At 36.9% G+C, this 20,179-nt stretch overlaps 1 protein-coding gene across 4 annotated transcripts in view; it reads right to left on the bottom strand.

The window, feature by feature from the left end:
* Positions 1–20,179, bottom strand: part of CHN1 (chimerin 1) — a 279,856-nt gene that overhangs the window by 53,969 nt on the left and 205,708 nt on the right. The gene's annotated exons all lie outside the window — the stretch shown is intronic.

Raw genomic sequence — 20,179 nt, 5'->3', positions numbered from 1 at the left:
GAACCCAGTTTCATTCCCAGGGCTGCTATCAACACATCTTGCTGGCGGTTCTCTCGTTTTGATTTGTGAACTGCAGGTCTATTCGTTTTCCTCCCTGACCAAGATTCTTTGGATGGCATTTTGGAATGCACAGGAAAGAAAGACCTATATTGATCTATGTCTATCGATGAACTGTACTCAGCTCATAAAAATGAGCATTCTGCTAGCAACCTAGACCCCTAACCTACAGAGAGCTGCAGAGAACCATCACGAAGAGGTGGAGTAGGATGATGAAGCACTTCTTAAAAAGAGGTCGACTTTAACTAGACAAATTCTTCTGGCTTCTGCTTTTTTTTTTTTAAAGGGCTCTCTATTTAAGCTCTGGGAAACTTAAGGATCTGAATTGAAAGTCGATGCTAAAATACAAAAATCCAAACATCTCTCGCCGACCCTCTTTTAAAAATCATGAGATTAAGACAAATTATACTTCTAAAAGCTTTCCTGCCTAGTCAACTCTAGTGATGTCCATTTTGAATGAAAGATGCCCACATACTGAATGTGACCAGTTTCTAGCAACAGACACCCTGCTAACCTCCCCCTAGCAAAGGGAGGCTGGGGGAGGGGAGGGCTTAGCAGGCAAGGCAGGCTTAGACTGGTCACATTTAGAAAGTAGATAACCAATGAAAGCCCTGCAATAGCATTTAAGGATGGTATTCCTCAGTTCTCTCCTTTCTCCCTCCCTCTTCTCTCTCTCTCTCTCTCTCTCTCTCTCTCTCTCTCTCTCTCTCTCTCTCTCTCTCTCTCTCTCTCTCTCTCTCTCTCTCCCCTCTCTCTCTCTCCCTCCTCTTCTCTATCTTTCCCCTCCTCTCCATCTCTGCCCCTGTCTCTGTATCTCTCTCTCTCTCTCTCTCTCTCTCTCTCTCTCTCTCTCTCTCTCTCTCTCTCTCTCTCTCCCTCTCTCTTCCTCCCTCTTTCCCTTCTCTTCCTTTCCTCTCCTTCTCTGTGTCTGTGTGTTTCTATCTCTGTCTCTCTCTCTTCCCCACTCTTCCTTTCCCCTCCTTCTCTGTGTCTCTGTCTCTCCTCCTCCCTTCTCTTCTCTGTCTCTCCTCTTCTCTCTTCTCTCTTCCTCTGTCTCACTCTCTCTGTTTCTGTCTCTCCTCTCCCTCCTCCCAGATTTTCTTACTGGTTCAAGGGGAAAAAATACCAGTAAGAAGATAATGAGCAATGAGTGAGTCATGCATCATTACAAAATGGCATCTGTTATCATTTAAAAGCAAGGTGAGATTGAAATACAGAGTTGGTGTTTTTTTTTTAAACAGGAAAGAAGTTAATGTCTCTTGTTCAGTAATTCATATATAATGCATATATGTATATAAACATACAGTGAAGCTAGTAACTATGACCTAACTCTATTAAAGAGACAAATTTATGAAGAAATTAGGTGAACAAAGTTTTTGACTACCAGATAGACACACGTATATTTAAGAACTTGTCTGTTATACAACTAAAGAAACTAAAGAGGTATCTGTTCTTTCCTTCACAACCAAGCAAAGTACTTTTGCACTGGGTTTAAAAACCCTCCTAACCCCCACTCCAGGGCAAGACCATAAGTGTCACAATACTTGCTGATCTATAATGGTGATAGAGTTTCCTCATTGGGAAATTCCTGATACCAATGGTCAGGGCATTCTCCTCACCCTGCCACCCCTTCATCTCCACCCCCACTCAAAAAAGAAAAAATCAAGCATGACTCTATCTTTCAATTATCAAACTTTTTAGCCCTTAGTTGTAAAGAAGGGCACAGATTCTGTCTGATGCCCTTTAGCTTGAGCTCCAACTAGACAATAAGGAAAATCATTTATGATAATGTCTATGAAGTTTGTGGACTTCTGTTTCATATCTGTAGGATCTCAGGTTGAGTGAGACATTGGATCCAAAAATCAAATCCAGCTCAATGACAGGTGATGATGTTGAGAACATTTATTAAGGAGCTACCATATTCAATCCCACCAAAACCCCCCTCTTCAATTATTTCCTATAAACGTGCTTTAAAAATAATTATGCTCTTTATTTTTAACAGTGCTAATGAAGAGGAAAACAATTTATTTTTTAATCCTGTTATGAGTAAAACAGAATCAGTACAATTCAACAGCACATTTGTGCTCTTGATATTCAAAATTACTCAGAATAAAACTTTGTTCTTTGTACAACTGTTAATTTTCAAATAATGGGGTAAAAGAAGCCATTTGAATATACTTTTGTAATAATGTGCTTAAATTTAGATATCCTTATTCTTCAGATCATTTTTTGTTTGTTTTTTTTCTTTTGAAACAATGGGTTTATTTCTAATCACCCAGCACAGTGACAAGGAAAATAATTCCTTGTTTTAGGGAAATTAAATTTAGGGAATGAGAAAGGAGAGGATCTGAGCCCAGAACAAAACCACAAGACAGGAAAAGGTCAACCTCACACAGCAATAATGCTGAAAAAGCCTATAATTTGGAAATAAGTTTATGAGGATAATGAATTTTGATTCTAATTTTCATGGTGCCTGAAATCTAGAAATCTTTCTACTTGAATAAATAAAGTCTAGGTTTCAAAGCACAAATAATTCAGTTCATAGTCTGTGTTCTCTAGGTGGTGTATACCAATTCAATTCAGTAAATATTTATTATTGTCTACTATGGGGCAGGCATTATGCTAAAGGATGTGGATATAAATTAAAAGAAATACAGTTCCTAACTTTAAGTAGCTTAGAATTTAATGGGGGAGGGCAACACACCAAAGGAAGCTAAAAAATTAGGGGTGAAACACCAAGAGGCTTCTTAGTCCATGAAGGTTTTCTCTTTGTTGTTGTTGTTTTGGTTTTTACAAGGCAATGGGATTAAGTGACTTGCCCAAGGTCACACAGCTTGGTCATTATGAAGTGTCTGAGGCCGAATTTGAACTCAGCTTCTCTGGACTCCAAGGGCCAGTTGTCTAATCACATCTAGCTGCCCCTGCTCCATGGAGTTTTAACTAGAAAAAACTTCAGGAGCAACATGGAGTGAGCTGGAAGTCCAATTTCTACCCTCTATAAAGAAAGGCTTTGGGGGGGGGGAAGTTTGGTATTCCACCCTCCAGACCTCCAATTATACATTTCAGTCTAATCAAGGCATGAAGGAATCCTTAATCCATTCCAGGTGATCAAACTGTTTTATGTTTGGTTTTTCATACTTTCCAAAGTGATTTTTATTTAATTATTTATTTTAATCTATTTGATCTGCTTTCAATCTGTCATGACTATTTTAAGTAAATAATAGACATAAATTGACAATTTACTTTTAGGTAAATTCCAATTTCATGCCTTCATTGCCCTTGGGTTATTTATGTGACACAAAAAGACTTCCATTCTGATGGAAAATGCAGTTTGAATTTTTATTCTTTATACAGGTTATGTTACCAAGCATTAGTAGTAACATTTTCAACATCAGCAACAAGTAAGGGCAGTTCTTCTACATGGATGAATTTTTTTTAAAACTAAAGGCTACTCTTTAATTCTCTCCAGCATCAAAAAAGGTATAAAAAAATTTAAGACCTCTTCAAAATAATCTTATATTGCACCTCTTATCCCTGAATAGCATCTCCAAATCATTGCTCCTTCTTTGGCTGAAAAAATCTTCTAACTAGCAATTCTGACCTTTTTCCAGGGTGCCTCTGTGCTGAAAGGGAAGGAGATTCCAATCACTACAAGGAGAGGTTGGGAGCTTTGATAGTGAGTCTTCAGGAGGTTGAAAGACCAACTAGTGAGAATGCCAATGGTAATGTAGTAGTTCTGTTGTGATAACAATCATCTCATAGAGGAATAATAATAACAACTAGTATTAATTTAACACTATGGGGCAGCTAGAAGGTGCAGTGGATAGAACACTGAACTTGGAATCAGGAAGGCTTATCTTTATGAGTTCAAATCCAGTCTCAGACACTTAGTTGTTTGACCTGGACAAGTCACTTAATCTTGTTTGCCTTGGTTCCTTATCTGTCAAATGAGCTAGAGAAGGAAATGTCAAACCACTCTAGTATATATGTCAAGAAAACCCCAAAATAGCACCTCAAAGAATTGGTCAGTACTGAAACAACTGAATAATAACCAAAAATAAATAAATTAGAGAAGGAAATAGCATACCACTCCAATATCTTTTTCAGGAAAAGCCAAAATGGGGTTACCAAGAGTCAGAAACAGCTAAAATGATCCAACAACATTAGCAACAAATGAGATGGAGAAGGAAATGGCAAATCTGTCAAGAAAACCCCAAATAGGGTCATAAAGAGTCAGATACAATTAAAAAATGATTGAACAACACCTGGTACTATAAGGTTTACAAAGGACTTTATATGTGATATACTTAATCTTTGCAACAATAAGTAGTTGCTATTATTATTTCCATTTTCCAAATAAGGAAACTGAGGCTAACTTAAAGTGAATGGAACTTGGACTATATGGCAGCCTAACTCTGAACTTTGCATGGAGCAGACTCCATAATCCCTCTATAGGCAAATCTGAGTCCACCTCTAGTAATGACTGACATTCACAGGAAAGATAAAGAGATGTGAACAAAAAACATTCAATATTACTTTTGTTGTCTTATAAGTTTTTTAGTCAATCATATGATTGATCATAAGTTTTCCATTAAATCTAGATAAAGATGGTTAAAAAGAAATTTTCAGGGGTAATCTCATTTCTACTTCACTGGAGAGGGAAGTTTATCCAATATAAAGTAATGAAAAATCAAAGGTCCATTTGAGTATAATTTTAGTAATCTGTACCACCATTTTAGCCTAATTATTTTCTTGAAGGAAAAGGAAAGATAAGGTTCCTGTCCTATTCCTTACATGCAAATAAACTGAGGTCAAATAATATTAGCTAGCCCTTATATAATTTTGATGATTTGGAAAGAATTTTTAATGTCATTTTATTTGATCTGTATGATATCTCTGAGATTTGAGTGCTACTATATCTCTACTCTACAAATAAAGAAACAGGAAAAAAATTCAAATAGCATTTCCCACTGGAAATTATTTTTTTTTTTTGCATCATACCCAAGGATTAGTGAAACTTGCCTTAGATCATATGGCTAGTAAATATCTAAGGAAAGAATTGAATTTAGTATTTTCTCATTCTTAAGATTAGCACTCCTTACACTGTACATCTAATAAATGCATAATAATAGTAATGGTTTATCCTTCATTTCAGAAAATGACCATGACATCAGGGAGTTGATGCCATGACAAGCAAATGAATTGGATATGAGTGAAGGGTTCTGTGTTAAGTCACCAGCCTTACTTTCTCCTCCAGAGTCATCTGGGTCCAGTGGCCAGATATGAATCAGGATGACTGGAGATGGCCCTGAATGGGAGGCAATCAGGGCTAATTGACTTGCCCAGAGTCAAGTGTCTGAGGCTGGATTCCAAACTCCAGTCCTTCTGATTCCAAGGCCAGTGTTTATCCACTGTGTCACCTAGCTGCCCTTTTAACATACACATCAACAGAAACAATAACATTTGACAATCTGTATTGTAAATGGATGTTGCAGAACTATGTGTCAGCAAAGGTTTAAGATGGAACTAAAGGGAAGTCATTTTGAGGGGAAAAACCTCAATCAAAAAGTTTTTTTACTAAAAAGATCCCACAAAACTGGCATGGATTCTAGGAACCACCTTCTCAATTACTTCCCATGGAGAAGTAGCTGCTTTTGGTAGATTTCAGCATCTAGTCTAGCAAGTACTATTCTTTATGATTTCTTCAACAGCCACTGGTTCTAGCCAATGCTCTTGTACCTACAGGCTTCAGACACATTGCTTGTCAAATGACCAAGATAACAAAATGAGAATCCTCTGTAACAATGTAATTTCTCCATATGAAGCATCTTTTATAGGCAAATAAACTCACATTTATGACTTGGAAATGGCTTTAATTCCTTTGGCAGTCTCATTGTTGGCTAGCCTGTCATACTGGAGAAGCAAGTTAAACTGTACAATTTCTGTACATTTGATTTTGATCAGGCTAAAAAGGTAGATTAGGGAAGTCCTTTTTAATATCATAACTTCTACCTTAAGAATCTACAGAGGCAGAAGACTCAAGAGACTGGCATTTGATAGTGACCCTCTGGGCCCATAGTTAAGCCTGTTATCGTAAGCAGTGAGGTAAAGTTTCTAGTGCTAAAATCCATTCTTCTCAGAAATTGAGAATAAAAGCCTACAGAATTGAAATGCCTTGCCCAAGGTGAGATGGGGCATAAGAGATAGAGCAAGGATTTTTGAATGGGTCCTCTCTAAAACTGGTGGTTCCAAGAACCTATAGAATGCACAGTGGCCACAAAATGGCAAAACCTTCTTGGTAGATGGGCTAACCCAGGTTGAGAGTAACCACAGGCTTCAAACCTGAGTTACAGGGATGTATATTTTAAGCATGTTAAGACAGATCCTGGTGCAACAATCAGGTGAAAACAATTTGTTCCAATTACCATGAAGGTGGCTGAAGCAAGTTCTGGGGAGAGCTTAGAGCTTAGTCAAGCCACAAAGATGCCAAGGTCATCCACTGCATTCCAGGCCATAGCTAGTCATCCTGTCTTTTGTCTTGTCACTGAATTTCAATGATTCTGGAAGATAGCAAAGCTGATGACTTTGCTCAACTCTTCTTTATTTAAATCCAATTCACAAGAGAGTCAAGATATTAACTCATGATATCATTGGTCCACTCCAAAAAAGTCAAACAGTATGTTAATGAAAGCATACCATGTACTTTTCCAGTAGAGCTTGGAGTGACTCTGCAATGGATGCCTTTCAAGAGAACAAAAAGAAATTCAGTAGTTCCAAGTAACTCTGATATGAGAGCCCAAGAAGTTGACATTAGATAATCCAATTTCATCTTCCTCTTTTTTCTGTTCAAATATTTGATATATCAAAAGGATACAGAACTTCTTGAAATCTTTTCTTCCTCTTGGTGTTCTGATCACCAGAACTTAGTCAAAATAATTTTACCACAATTTAAAATCTTTGAAAATAGACTCTCAAATGAAATTGTAAATTGAATGAACTCTGCATTTAAAGCTCTTCATAATCTGACTCCAATCTATTTTTCCAAATAAATTTCACATCATTCCTCCTCATGCCCTGGTCTATCCCCAAATGACCACTTGCTATACCTGATATAAGACATGCCATCTCTTGCCTTTGTACTTCTGCAAGGTCGCCCTGCATGTGTAAAATACTCTTCCTTCTTTCCTCATCCTAAGGCTTCTCTTATGTATAAGACTTTTATGATATTCCAGTTATTTTGTGCTCCCCTCATCTACCCCATCAAAATTAATTTGTATTTAGAATCAAAAGATGATAGATTTAGATTTGGGAGAGGCCTAAGAGGCCAATGAGTCCAACCCATATTTTTTTTTTAACAGATGAGGAAAGTAAGGAACAGAGAGGTTGTGAGATTTGTCCAAAGACACAGTTTAATAAGAATGTGATGCAATATTCAAACCCAAATCAGCCTTTCTGACTCGAAGCCCAGTTCCCTAACCACAATATATATTACTTTGATTTAATTTCTTTGTATACCCATATTATTTCCCCCTAAGAGAATGTAACCCCCTTGAGAGTAGGGACTGGTTCATTTTGTCATTGACTTTCTGAAAGTGACTCCATAACAAATGGTCAATAAATACTTGCTAAAAAGGAATTAAACAAATTTGCAAAGATTCCCTCTATAAGAATGAATTGATTGGATGCCTACAGTAACATAAATGATGATGAGTTATTGGTAATCTTTGCTAAGGCTAAGGTTTGTAAAGACAACTCCCCTATGGGAAGGACAGGTGACAACCTCTGGATTTGGGGACTATTTCTCTGCCTTGTTGCTGATGTCCTTATATTTCCACAAAACATCAGCACAGCCTGTGAAGTCCACTGGGTAACTGGCACTAGCTCAAAGCTGTCTTATTTAATTAGTGTTCAACCTCTTCTATTTGTTCCCCTTTGAGCAAAAGGAACATTTCTAGCTTGCAAGCAAACTGGTGAAATGTCTAGATCCTGACAAATGACCTGGTTCGTCACAGAACCCTTCAGAGAACACCTAAGAACCTCAGTTGTTGTTGTTTTTAATTGTTAGACTTGGTGTTTTCTTTGCAAAGATACTGGAGTGATTTGCCAGTTCCTTCTCCAGCTCCTTTACAGATGAGGAAACCAAGGCACATGGGGTTAAGTGATTTGTCCAGGGTCACAAGTTAGTAAGTGTCTAGACCAGATTTGAACTTAGAAAGAGGAGTCTTCCTCACTTTAAGCCTGGCATTCTAATCACATGCCACCTAGTTATTCCAAAGGAACTTCTAGTTCTTGTTATCTTTCGCTCACTCTGAAGTCTTAGGACTTAAATGCTTTTCCATCTGTCCTATAGTTGAATTTTCTTTTATTGGATTTAATTTATATTGTATTTGATTCAATTAGCTTTATTGTGTTTATTTATTATATTTAACATGTATTTTAATGCTATTATATATTTAATTTAATTATTGCTGTTGTTGTTTGTCCTTTGTTCTCAAAGAGGACCAATGACATCAGGAAGGTGATGTCATGACATGTAAGTGAATTGGATTTAAGTGAGGCAGAGCTCCAGATGACTGGAGTCATCAATTATATTCAATTAGAGTGTAGACTCCCTGAGGGCAAGAATTATCTTAATTTTTCAGTCTGTCCTCCCAGAACTTACTGTGATCTCATTAAATACATTTTTCATTCATTTATTGTCATTTACAAATTTCTTACACTTGGGCTACTTAAAATGATTATCATTACTGGGGATGCTGATACCTAGTAGCCTAAACCAGTTCATTTCTTACAGGATTTTGCCCTGCCCTCCCACAGTAATGAGTGGAAGTTTTGAGACTATCATAGATTCACAAGACAGTTTCTTGTGCTATTAATTGGTAGAGGCTTATAATCTCTAGGATGCATGGAAGCTCTTCCAACTCCAGTGATAGGTTTTTCAAGAAACTCCCCTGAAAGGTATCATCACTTATTACTGACATATTCCCAGTCATTTAGGAGGATGGTTACCCTTACTCCAGGAACCAACTGAAGGTATGTTGCCATTGATCTGTACATGATTCAGCTCCAGGGCATTTCTGTCATTCAAATAATCAAGACTGTTTAAGGCTGGATGATGTGGACAGTTCTGAGTGTCCCTGGACTTTCTTCAGATGGATTTGGCATGGCCCATTTTCTCATGGTCCCTTGATCACAACAAGCACTTATTTAGCATCCTTTCACCTGCCTGCTGAGTGTCAATGTCACCAGGAAGGTTTATTTAGAGTAATTTTACCTAAACTGGATGTCAGACACCTCACCTCTCCCTGTATTTCAATGATCCTGCAGCCAAGATTTCTCTACTTCATAATAATAATAATAATAATAATAATAATAATAAGAGGATAAAGAGTTAGCTCTACTATAGTTCCTACTATAGCCAGGAACTTTGGAAAGTACTTTACAGTTATTATCTCATTTTATTCACATAACATTTTGTGAAGTAGGGGCTATTACCCCCATTTTTACAGAAGAGGAAACTGAGGTAGACAAAGGTGAGGCCAGTCAGTCAAGAAACATTAAGCACCTACTATAAGTATTGGGGAATACAAAGGAAGACAAAAGGCAGTCCTTGCCCTCCACAACCTCACAGTATAATAGGACAAGTAAAATATAAAAAGAAAATGAAAAACAAGGAGCAGGTAATAGATGGGGACATGATGAAGTCTTGTATCTAGATAGAAAATGATGATGAATCTTCCCTGGACCCTCTCCTGGAATGATGGATTTGGGAAGAGCTCTGCAATGTCCACCCTCTACTTCCTCCAATCAGAGAAATCCTCTAGAAGAAGGGGTTTGGGGGGAGATAGTTCTAAGGAGGTATGGGTTTCAAGGTTGATGTCATCTAGCAAGAAGATGAATATCTGGAGATGATGAAGTCCAGGTGAGAAAAGTAGCGACTTGCCCAAGGTCACACGGCTAGGATATGCCTGGGGAGGAATTTGAACTCAGGAATTTTCCTGACTCCTAGCTCAGAGTTTGATCCACCTTCTCACCTAGCTGTGTATTGCCCAGAGTTTTGATGTTGGAAGCTGCCCCATTAATTTCTGTGGTCTGCAGTGATGGAATCTCACTGTCTTGAATGATTATAGATTTATTTCAATGGAGAGGTAAGCTAGAGAAGTCTTGAAGACTGCATTACAGTCTATATACAGAATAATACCACAACATACTCAAATATTTCATACCAAAGGAATCTGTGATCTCATTGATTCAAGAGTTCCTTCCAATGCAGATCACAAGAATCCATTCTTGTCCATCTTGTGTAACTTTCCCCCGTGTCCTCCCCAAAGTACACAGACAGTTTCTTTACCTAACAGACCAGAGGATTTCTGGGCTTTGTCTGTCTCTACCTTGTGAGGGCACCAGTGAAGTACTCTGCCCTTTGAATAATCTACCATAGTTTGAGTGTTGAGACAGACTTATAGCTCAGTTACATAAGCAACAATTGTCTTACTGATTTCAAATATGAAATTTAAGTCTCTGTCCTGATAGTTTTGGGATGAAGGAAGAAAAAATTTTAGAAGTCTGATTTCACCAAGTCCTCAAGTTTCTCTGAGGTCTTAATGATGATGCAGGAAGAGAAAAGGATCTTATGGTGTGTGTCTGTGTCCTACAGACAGTGAAAGCACAGCAGATACCAGGTCCCTGACCTTGTTTAAAGACAGAAGTCAAGCTATCTGTCCATGAATTCCAATGAGCTGGTCAACTGATATCAAATATGCTCCCCAAAGCAGCCATTTTAAGCCCAGAGAGTCTCAATTTCAGTGCAGATATTATGAGTTGTTCACCAATAAAACAAGAAAACAAAGTTTCATTGCCTGGACTTGTCCATTTTTGATTGGATCCCATTCATGTCCCCAGGATGCATATTCATTCATACTAGGGGTCACCAACAGCTGAGGGACAAGTGACCCTTTAACTTTCCCCTTTTATTACTGATCAACATCTCTGGAAATGCATCAACTACTGAAAGTAGTCTATGAAGCAACATTAGACATTGTGCTAAGTTTAAGGGACATAATTTCTACTTATGAAGAGCCTATCTAATAGGGAAAATGAAAAATATATTTATAAATAAATGCAGAAGAACTATAGATACTTATGCTATTGTGTAGTCATTTTTTAACTCTCTTTTTTCTTGGCAAAGATACTGGAGTGGTTTGCCATTTCTTTCTCAAGCTCATTTTGCAGATGAAGAAACTCAGGTAAACAGTGTAAATGACTTGTCCAGGGTCACAAAACTAGTGTCTGAGGCTGGATTTGAACTCAGGTCTATTCTGACTCGAGGTCCAGTGCTCTATTTACTGTACTACCCAGATGCCCTTATGATACTAGGTGCTGAGATGTACAAAGGAAAAAAAGATAATAGTCCCTTCCTCAAGGAGTTTACATGGAGAAGACAAAAAGAACACATCTATGTATATACAGAATAAATTCAAATTGCTTCAAAATTTTTAATTCAATTATAAGCTTTACAAACTCAAAAGCTGAACTAAGACTGTGACAAAAAACTTTGTGCATAGAGAATATAAAGAAATAAATAATGGCATGATGACTAGAGTAGTAGACTTGGAATCACTAAGATCTGAGTTCAAATCTACTTCAGACACTTGTTAGTTGAATTACCCTGGGAAAGCTATTTGTAATCTCCAGGCTTCAGTTTTCTCATTTTTTAAATGATGAGGTTGTACTTGATGATCTAGAAGTTCCCCATCTGGGCAGCTACAGGGAGTGCAGTAGATAGCATGCTGGGCCTAAAGTCAGAAAGACTCATCTCCATGGGTTTGAATCTCACCTCAGACACTTACTAGCTGTGTGATCCTGGAGAAGTCACTTAATTCTGTTTGCTTCAGTTTTCTAGACTAGAAAAGAAACTTCTCCAGTATCCTAGCCAAGAAAACCCAAAATGGGGTCATGAAGAACTGGGTATGAATGAAAACAAAGACCCTTTTCAGTGATAAATCAATAATTCTGTGAAACACAAATAAAACAAAATCCTCCAAAAAAAATTCAGAAGGAATCCCATCACTCCATTGCCCACCACCAGTGAGCCCACACCATCTATGCATACCTTCTCCTCCTAATAACCTTTCAAGAACTATTCTGGTCTGAAACAAAGTTTATTTAAACTCTAACTGGGTAATAGGAAGGATTCAACCTATCACTAGTGTAGATAAATGGAGGAAGTGGGGGGGGGAGAGGGGGGGTAAGATAGAGGCAGGGAAGAATTGAAAGGAACGCTGCCTTTGAACTTCCTGTTCCATTGGTATGAAAATTATTCTTGAGTATGCTAATGACTTAACATTCTGACCACTCTTACCACTGGTTTACAGACTTAAACTGAACTACTACTAAAAAAGAGCATGCATATCACCTTAGTGTTGATGGGGTTTTTCCTTTTTAGTGATTCTCTCCATTGATTAATTCATTAATTTATTCAATAAGCATTTATTGAGTGTCTAAAATAGATCTGACTCTGTGCTTAAGCAACAAATAAATCACTGCAAACATCCTGTGATTGGTTCATCGCTAGATGACAAAACTAAGATGCAACAGATTTTCATATGGTAGCATAGTAAATAGAAGGCTGGATTCAAAGCCAAGAAGACTTGAATTCCAGTCCTTTCTCTAACTCATCCAAGTCCTTATATTTAGTGCTGGAGGAAATGTTCTAAGGTCTTTAAATGCAAAGAAATGTTCTAACCTGCATTCCTAGAAGGAGTATTCTTGCCCAGGAATTCCCCAAAACAATAAAATCCCAGTGCCAGTTTTTATTCTTCCGCTATCCTGGTTATATTCAAACCAGTGACTGATGGCATATTCATGTGAATGTGAGTGGCAGACTCAAATCTAGCTACATTTTAGCAAGCTGGGAGACTATCCTTTTAATTTGACTTTTTAATTTTGACTACTATCTCTTGCCTTCATATCACCTCTCTTTTGAAATATATACCCCCTCCCCCAGACCCTTTTAACAAGGAATAAGGAAAGGGTACACTGGTCCCAAGTGTCAAGGCAGTAGGGAAGGCGTGGAACACAGAGCAGGAGAGAGGAGGGAAATGAAGCAAGGTCACAGTCTTCCTGAAATAATGGGGAAGAAATTGAATCTCTCCTTACTCTGGTTGATCTCTTATTATATTCTAATTTGTATTGTGGTTATTTGTGTCTGCAGCTTATCTTTTCTACTCAACTGTAAATCCCCGGTAAGTATGAACTGTATTGTTTTTCATCTTTGGTGTAATATCAAAATCATGAACATAATTGGTGCTTTAAAATGTTTGCTGAATTGAATTAAATTAAAATCAAAATTTGTCTTATTGACTAAGAAATTCCAATTATTCAGTTTGAGTAGTCGGGGTTCTTTATTAATACTAAAATTAAGGGAATAGTAGATAAAGTGCTGGCAGATAGGTACAGTGGGTAGAGTAGTCAGAAAGATTTATCCTCCTGAGTTCCAAAGTGACCTCAGATACTTACTAGCTGGGTGACCTTGAGCAAGTCACTTAACTCTGTTTGCTTCAGTTTTCTCATATGCAAAATGAGCTGGAGGAGGACTAGATTAAAAACCTCTCCAAAGTCTTTGCCAAGAAAAATGGGGTCATGAAAATAGGTCATGACTGAAAAAATGACTAAACAACAACAAAAAGGTAAGAACTGAGTTCAAATTCTATCTCTGATGCTTATTGTCAGTGTATAATCTTGGAAAAGCCTCTATACCTTGGGTCCCTTAACTGTAAAATAAAAAGGTTGGACTGGAGACTTCTGCAGTCTCTTCTAACTCTAGAATTATAATCCTAAATAATATGTAGTCAGATATCATCCCCTGGTGTAAGTCTACCCCTCGGGGCTTTGTTTTTAGTTTTAGTAGAGAGTTTTAGATCCAAACTCAGGACACACATCAATAGCAATCTTGGTGCCCCATCCTGCCAACTTCAGTACAAAAATAAATAGCAACCCACAAGTGCCCGAGGGCAATATTTTTCCTTTCCCTGCTTTCTTTTGCTCTTTCCCTTCCATTGCTTTTGTTGAAAGAACAAGGAAAGAATGGCTAAAGCCTTTCTAATGTGCCATATTTGGTATTCATGGAAAGGGGGCACCCATATTTCCAGGACTGACTTAAATAATACCTCCTCCATGAAATTAGGTGTTGCGGTGGATAAAATGTAGGGCCTGGAATCAGGAAGACCTGAGTTCAAATCTGACTGCAGATATTACTATCTTTGTGACTCTAGGCAGGTCATTTAACCCTATTTGCCTCAGTTTATCCATGTATAAAATGAGCTGAAGAAGGAAATAGGAAACTACTCCAGTCTTTGCTAAGAAAACCCCAAATGGGATCACAAAGAGTTGGAGATGACTAAACCACCAGCACCACCATAACCCATCCTTCTGAAAGTAATAACCTAAGCTCTCCTTATGGCTTTTATAATAAGCCTAACTGATACTGATATATAATGTTTTAATGTTTGCAAATTTCACTTACTACCTTCTTAACATCACATTGTTGAGGTAGGCACAGGAAATTAAATGAAAATTTGGAAGGAGTTTTACAGAAGCAGATTACCTAGATGACAAACAAAAGTTTAGAAACTCAGAAAAGCATAAAATATATGTATAGTATAATATCAGCGTATTTTATCTTTCCAAACTATGATAATTCAGACTTCTTCCTTGGTATGAAAGGAGGACCAAAATTTTTGCATGGATTTTCCAGATCTTGGGTGGGGGGTGCCAAGGACTAGCCCCCATGATGTGGAAGGGATAAGTATGTTTGAGTTAGGAGTCAAGAGTCCTGGCTCCATGACCAGCTAGATGGCCATGAATAGGTTTTTAAATTTTCTTTTCTGTAAAATTAGAATAATAATACTGGCACTCAGAACTGAAGCAGGGCTGCCACTTGTATGACCTCCCTATGACTCTGGGCCTCAGTTTCCTCATGTGTACTTGAAGGAGGCCAAACTACATGACCTTTAAGTCTCCTACTAGTTCTGTGATATTTAACATGATATACAAATGTGAGTTATTATCATTTCTACTTTCTGAAACTACAAGATTGTGAATTATTTTGGGGTCAAGGACTGTGTCTTAATCAAGTTCCTGTTTCCCCATGATGCCCTGATGTGTTAGGGGCTCAATAAATACATGTCAGAAGAACAAAACCTTACAGAAGTAGGTCTCAAATGGCCCAAGGCAGCAAATGATATGATAAACTGTGGGCCGAGTGGCTAGAGGGGCGCAATCTATAGAACTGTAACCTTCCAAAGAAGTGAAAGAGAGGTTATTTGAGAATAGCTCCAAGGGTCAGCTCTTGTGGGTATCTATTAATAGGAGGGAGATTTCAATGTGACTCATGGAGGGCAGAGCAGCAGCCCACTCTCTCCAGTGCTTGGGAATTCAGAGATCTTGGAATAACCATGAAAAGGCTCATGGGCAATGGGAATTTTGGAGAATTCATTGGAAAAGAACTCAACCTCATCATCTCCCAGAATCAAAATGAGGTCTGTTATTTAATCACACTCACAAAAACTATTTATTCTCTTCACCCCACTCCCCCTCAACCCCCCCCACATTTAACTTTGGAAGCTTTAGAAAAATTCATAGGAAACAAAATACCAACTTTGAAAGCAAGTTTGCTCATTAGAAATTTTAGGTGGTCCTAATGATATAGCTCTACTCCAAAAACATTTGAGGAGCACAATGGATAGAGCTTCAAGACTGAAGTTAAGGAAGCCTCATCTTTGTTAGTTCAAATCCTGCTTCAGACACATTACTGTATGACCCTGAATAAGTCACTTAATCTTATTGGCTTTAATTTCCCATAAAATGAGTTGGAAAAAGAAATGACAAACCACTCCATTATCTTTATCAAGAAAACCCAGAAGGGGGGGGGGGGGTCATGAATAGTCACACAGAACTAAAATGACTCAACAATTACTAAGATGAGATGACTTCTAAAATCTCTCTCAGTTCAAAATCTAAGATCTTGAGTGTGGTGGATTCAAAATATAAGATAAGGTATGTCTGTACCTACTCCATAAGCTTTTCCTGTATAACTCTTTGATCTTTCTTTTTCTTTTTGATCTATTGCCCTATTTCCCAAGTTTCCAATTTCCAGGAAATCTCTAGGAACTCTCAGAAAATTTCAATGTCTCTGGGAACAAGAATATATTTCTATGAGGAACTGCCTCAGGGAGGGTTCTGAGGTTTAAATGAGATAATAGATATAAAACATGTAGCAACATTAAAATGCTAAGTAAATGCTGGTTGTTAGTATTATTACTGTTCTAGTTTTCCTAGAGTCTCCACTGAGGTAATGTGTCATTTCCCTAAAACCTGAGTAGAATCCTTTTGAGCTCAAGTAATGTTTATAGAGCAATGGGAGTAGGGGAAAGGGGTTGCTGATAAATGTTTTAACAACTGGCTAGCTGGGGGGGAGGGGGGAATGTATGTATATGTGCATGCCGAAATGTATATGGCATACACATATGTATGTTTACATATATAGCCATACTTCCAAATTTAATACCCATTATTAACACTTTCTTAAGTTTGGATAATCAATAAAATAATAAAATAAACCCTCATTGGTAGATTGACAGTGACTCTCCCAAGTCAGTCAGAGCTGGTTCCAGGATATCCTTGGATTATTCTATTTTTTTTTCTTTCTAGCTCTGATATGGTGACTTGAAAATAGTAAACACTTAATTATTGCTTATGAGATTGAACTTAATTTGGGGAGACAGACCCTCTTGGATATTAGAGAATGAGAAAGAAAGATAATAAGAGAAAAAACCTGCCTTCTTTTGTAGAGTCTATTCAGATGTCTTCAAAGTAGGCAATGTGAGATTTCAAAGTGTGGAGCAAACTTTGGAAACACTAGGAACATATATTAACTATTGCTTCCTTTAGTCACATGATTAAAATTTATGATACTGAGTTTATCATCATTTTTGTAGTAGTAGTAGTGGTAGTAGTAGTAGTAGTAGTAGCAGCAGTAGATAGCATTTCTATGGCACTTAAAAGTTTTTAAAGCTCTTTACAAATATTATTTCATTTCATCATCAGAACAACCCTGGAAGGTAGATCCATTATTATTCTCATTTTCAAGATAAGAGAGATTAAGTGGCTTGCCTTCACAAATAGGAAGTGTCTGAGGCAGTATTTGAACTTAGGTCTTCCTGATTACATGTTCATCACTTTATGGTTGTGATTTGCATTGATGGCAAGGCAAAGGGGTTAAGTGGCTTGCACAAGGCTACACAGCTAGGTAATTATTAAGTGTCTGAGGCCGGATTTGAACTCAGGTCCTGCTGACTCCAGGGCCAGTGCTCTATCCACTGTGCCACCTAGCTGGCCCTCTTGATCCTTTCTAATGCAATTTTTCCAAACATAGCTATTTGAAAAGACCTTAGACATCATGAAGTTCCATATACATATGTGTGCATGTGTGAATATATGTAGATACATGTAAATAAAAATGTATATGCATATTAATGTGTATTACGCTATATATATGTGGGGGTGTACATGTACAAAATATGTATGAATATCCTAAAAAGTATACATTCAGCTTCTCTTGGAAGACTTCTAATGATAGAGTTCATTTCTCTAGAGGTAGCCATTCTACTTTTGGATAATTCTAAGTATTTTTTTCATATTGGGCTAGAATATTTTTCTCTACGGTGTCTACCCTTTGTTCCCACTTTTACACACTGGAGACAAATAAAATAGAATAGATCTAATTACTCTTCCACAAGACAATTCTCCAAATATCTAAATACAACCATCAGAATTTCTCTAAGTCTCCAGGCTAAATATCCCTTGCTCCTTGCCAGAGATATTTTTTTCTACTTTGAGGACTTGGCGTAATTGTATACCAGAACTTTTGAAGTTATTATCATTCTCTTGCATATAGTTGATAATTGTATCTATGACTTGTTTTTGAACTCACTTGCTATTCAGATATCATTATTAATTCTCCATTTAGGTCTGTGTCATTTATTTATGTTGACTGTACTGACACCTATTTTAGTACATAATGATCTATCAAGTATACTTTTTTAACATTAATTTGTGTTATCTTTTAATTATAATATAGATAAATCTTGCTAATAGTTGTGTTTGATTCTGTTTTTAGAAAAGTTATTTTCTATAGCACATATAGCACATCACAAGAAAAGTAACCAGGATGATGAAAGGATTAGATATCATGGCTTAAAAAAATTCAGTTGGCATAATAACCTCAATAACTTCTTTCTTTATGATGATTGCTATTTCCCTTTCTAAATGATCATAAACCATTCCTTTGTCAGGAATCAAACTCAGATAATAATTTACAGAATCTGTTTTCATTCCTTTTTAAATATTATTACAACAATTACCCATCTCCAGCCTGGTGGCATCTCCTACATTTTTCACAATTTTTCATTGATGATCTTTCAGTCATATGAGCAGACCTACAATCTTTCCTTTTTTAAGTCTAGGGTGCTCTTTTTCTTGACATGGCTATTTAAATATTTTCTCTTATCATTTCTCCATTTATCTTCATTTTCAATTCCATCAAACCTTTTTTTTTTGGTTCATTTATAAGAGAGGAAACAAGCAAAATAGAGATGAGAGCTACTTTCTCTTCATCGCCTGTTACTATCATTCCATTCACCATGACCAATGGTTCTTATTTTGCCTTTTATCTTTATTTCGCTCCTAATAAAAAAAAAAACTGCCCTTGTTCCCATCTTTTAAACATGCCTTTTACCATCTGATTTGGTGTTCAATGACTTCACCTATATCTTTAGTCACCATTCCCTCCCTGCACCCTCTTACCAATTCCCACCCCCACCTTGACATCATTTCACATATTCTCACACAGGTAGCTATCAGAAACTATCTAGTTCAATCTATATCTGAAAAAAAAGTTCTCTAGAACATTCCTGATAAGTAGTCTTTCAGCTACTGGAGATCTGTATTCTATTTCATGATGTTAGAGACATCCCATATGATGACTCTTATGATGAAATTCCTATATTTTTCCCTGGTTCTGAATCATTAAGTAATTGATAATAATCACATTATGATGTATAATTCATTATAGAGCCTCTCTGGCATATGCATAATGTAGCTACATAGATAATAAGGTACAGCAATTCATTTATTATTATGCATAATAATTTAAATGATACCATAACAACAAAATCTCATTCACCATGAAATAAAATCCTGCCTGCCAATCAGACTTGTATGCAATATATATGTATGCATGTAAGTGTGTGTGTATATATATATATACACATACACACAAACACTCAATGAAAATCCAAAATAAATCCCTAACAGTTCCAGTGTTTTATCACATGTAGCAAAAAATCAGATTCAAGGTGATGTCAGCACAAAAGATTTCAACTATGAAAATGATTTGTTTGAGGTTGTTATTTAATGTTATTACATACAACTGAGCATCTGGTAATCTACAATTTAACATAGGTCAGTTGATGTGTGAGAATAAAAACCTAGGATGGAGTTTTTAGATTTATAGTCTCCCTCTGACTTCTATTGAGCTAGGAAGAAGCCTGGGTAGTATCATTATTCCAAACAGTGTGTGTTATGGACTTGCCTAGAGAAAAGTTGGATAAATAAGCATTCTGAATATGAAAAGAAAAAAAATACTATAGGCCAGAACAGTCCACTAATTGTTCATTTTCAAAAGGAATTCAAAGCCCTCAGCAAATGAAAGTGTTAGAATGTGATTGATTGGCATGCACAATAACACTTATGATTTTCAAACATACTTGTGAAAAGCAAACCCATTTTCATTTACTGAAAGCAGTAATCATGGCAAGAAAACAAAAGGTTTTACTTAAATAATTATTTGGGGTAATAAGGGTCTATGTACAAAAATAATTCATAAGTTTGCTAATTATTCTTCCCTATTGCCATAAATGGCACTGAAGTTTTGACATCAACTAATGCTGTTTTTGTTGTTGTTCAGTCAGTTTAGCTAATTCCAAATCTTTGTGACCCCTTTGGAGTTTTCTTGGCAAAGATACTTCAGTATTTGTCATTTCCTTCTCCAGCTCATTTTTAC

Source organism: Macrotis lagotis, chromosome 1 (genome assembly GCF_037893015.1).
Source record: "Macrotis lagotis isolate mMagLag1 chromosome 1, bilby.v1.9.chrom.fasta, whole genome shotgun sequence".
In the NCBI taxonomy this organism is placed as follows: domain Eukaryota; kingdom Metazoa; phylum Chordata; class Mammalia; order Peramelemorphia; family Peramelidae; genus Macrotis; species Macrotis lagotis.
This window is presented reverse-complemented; position numbering and strand designations above follow the sequence as displayed.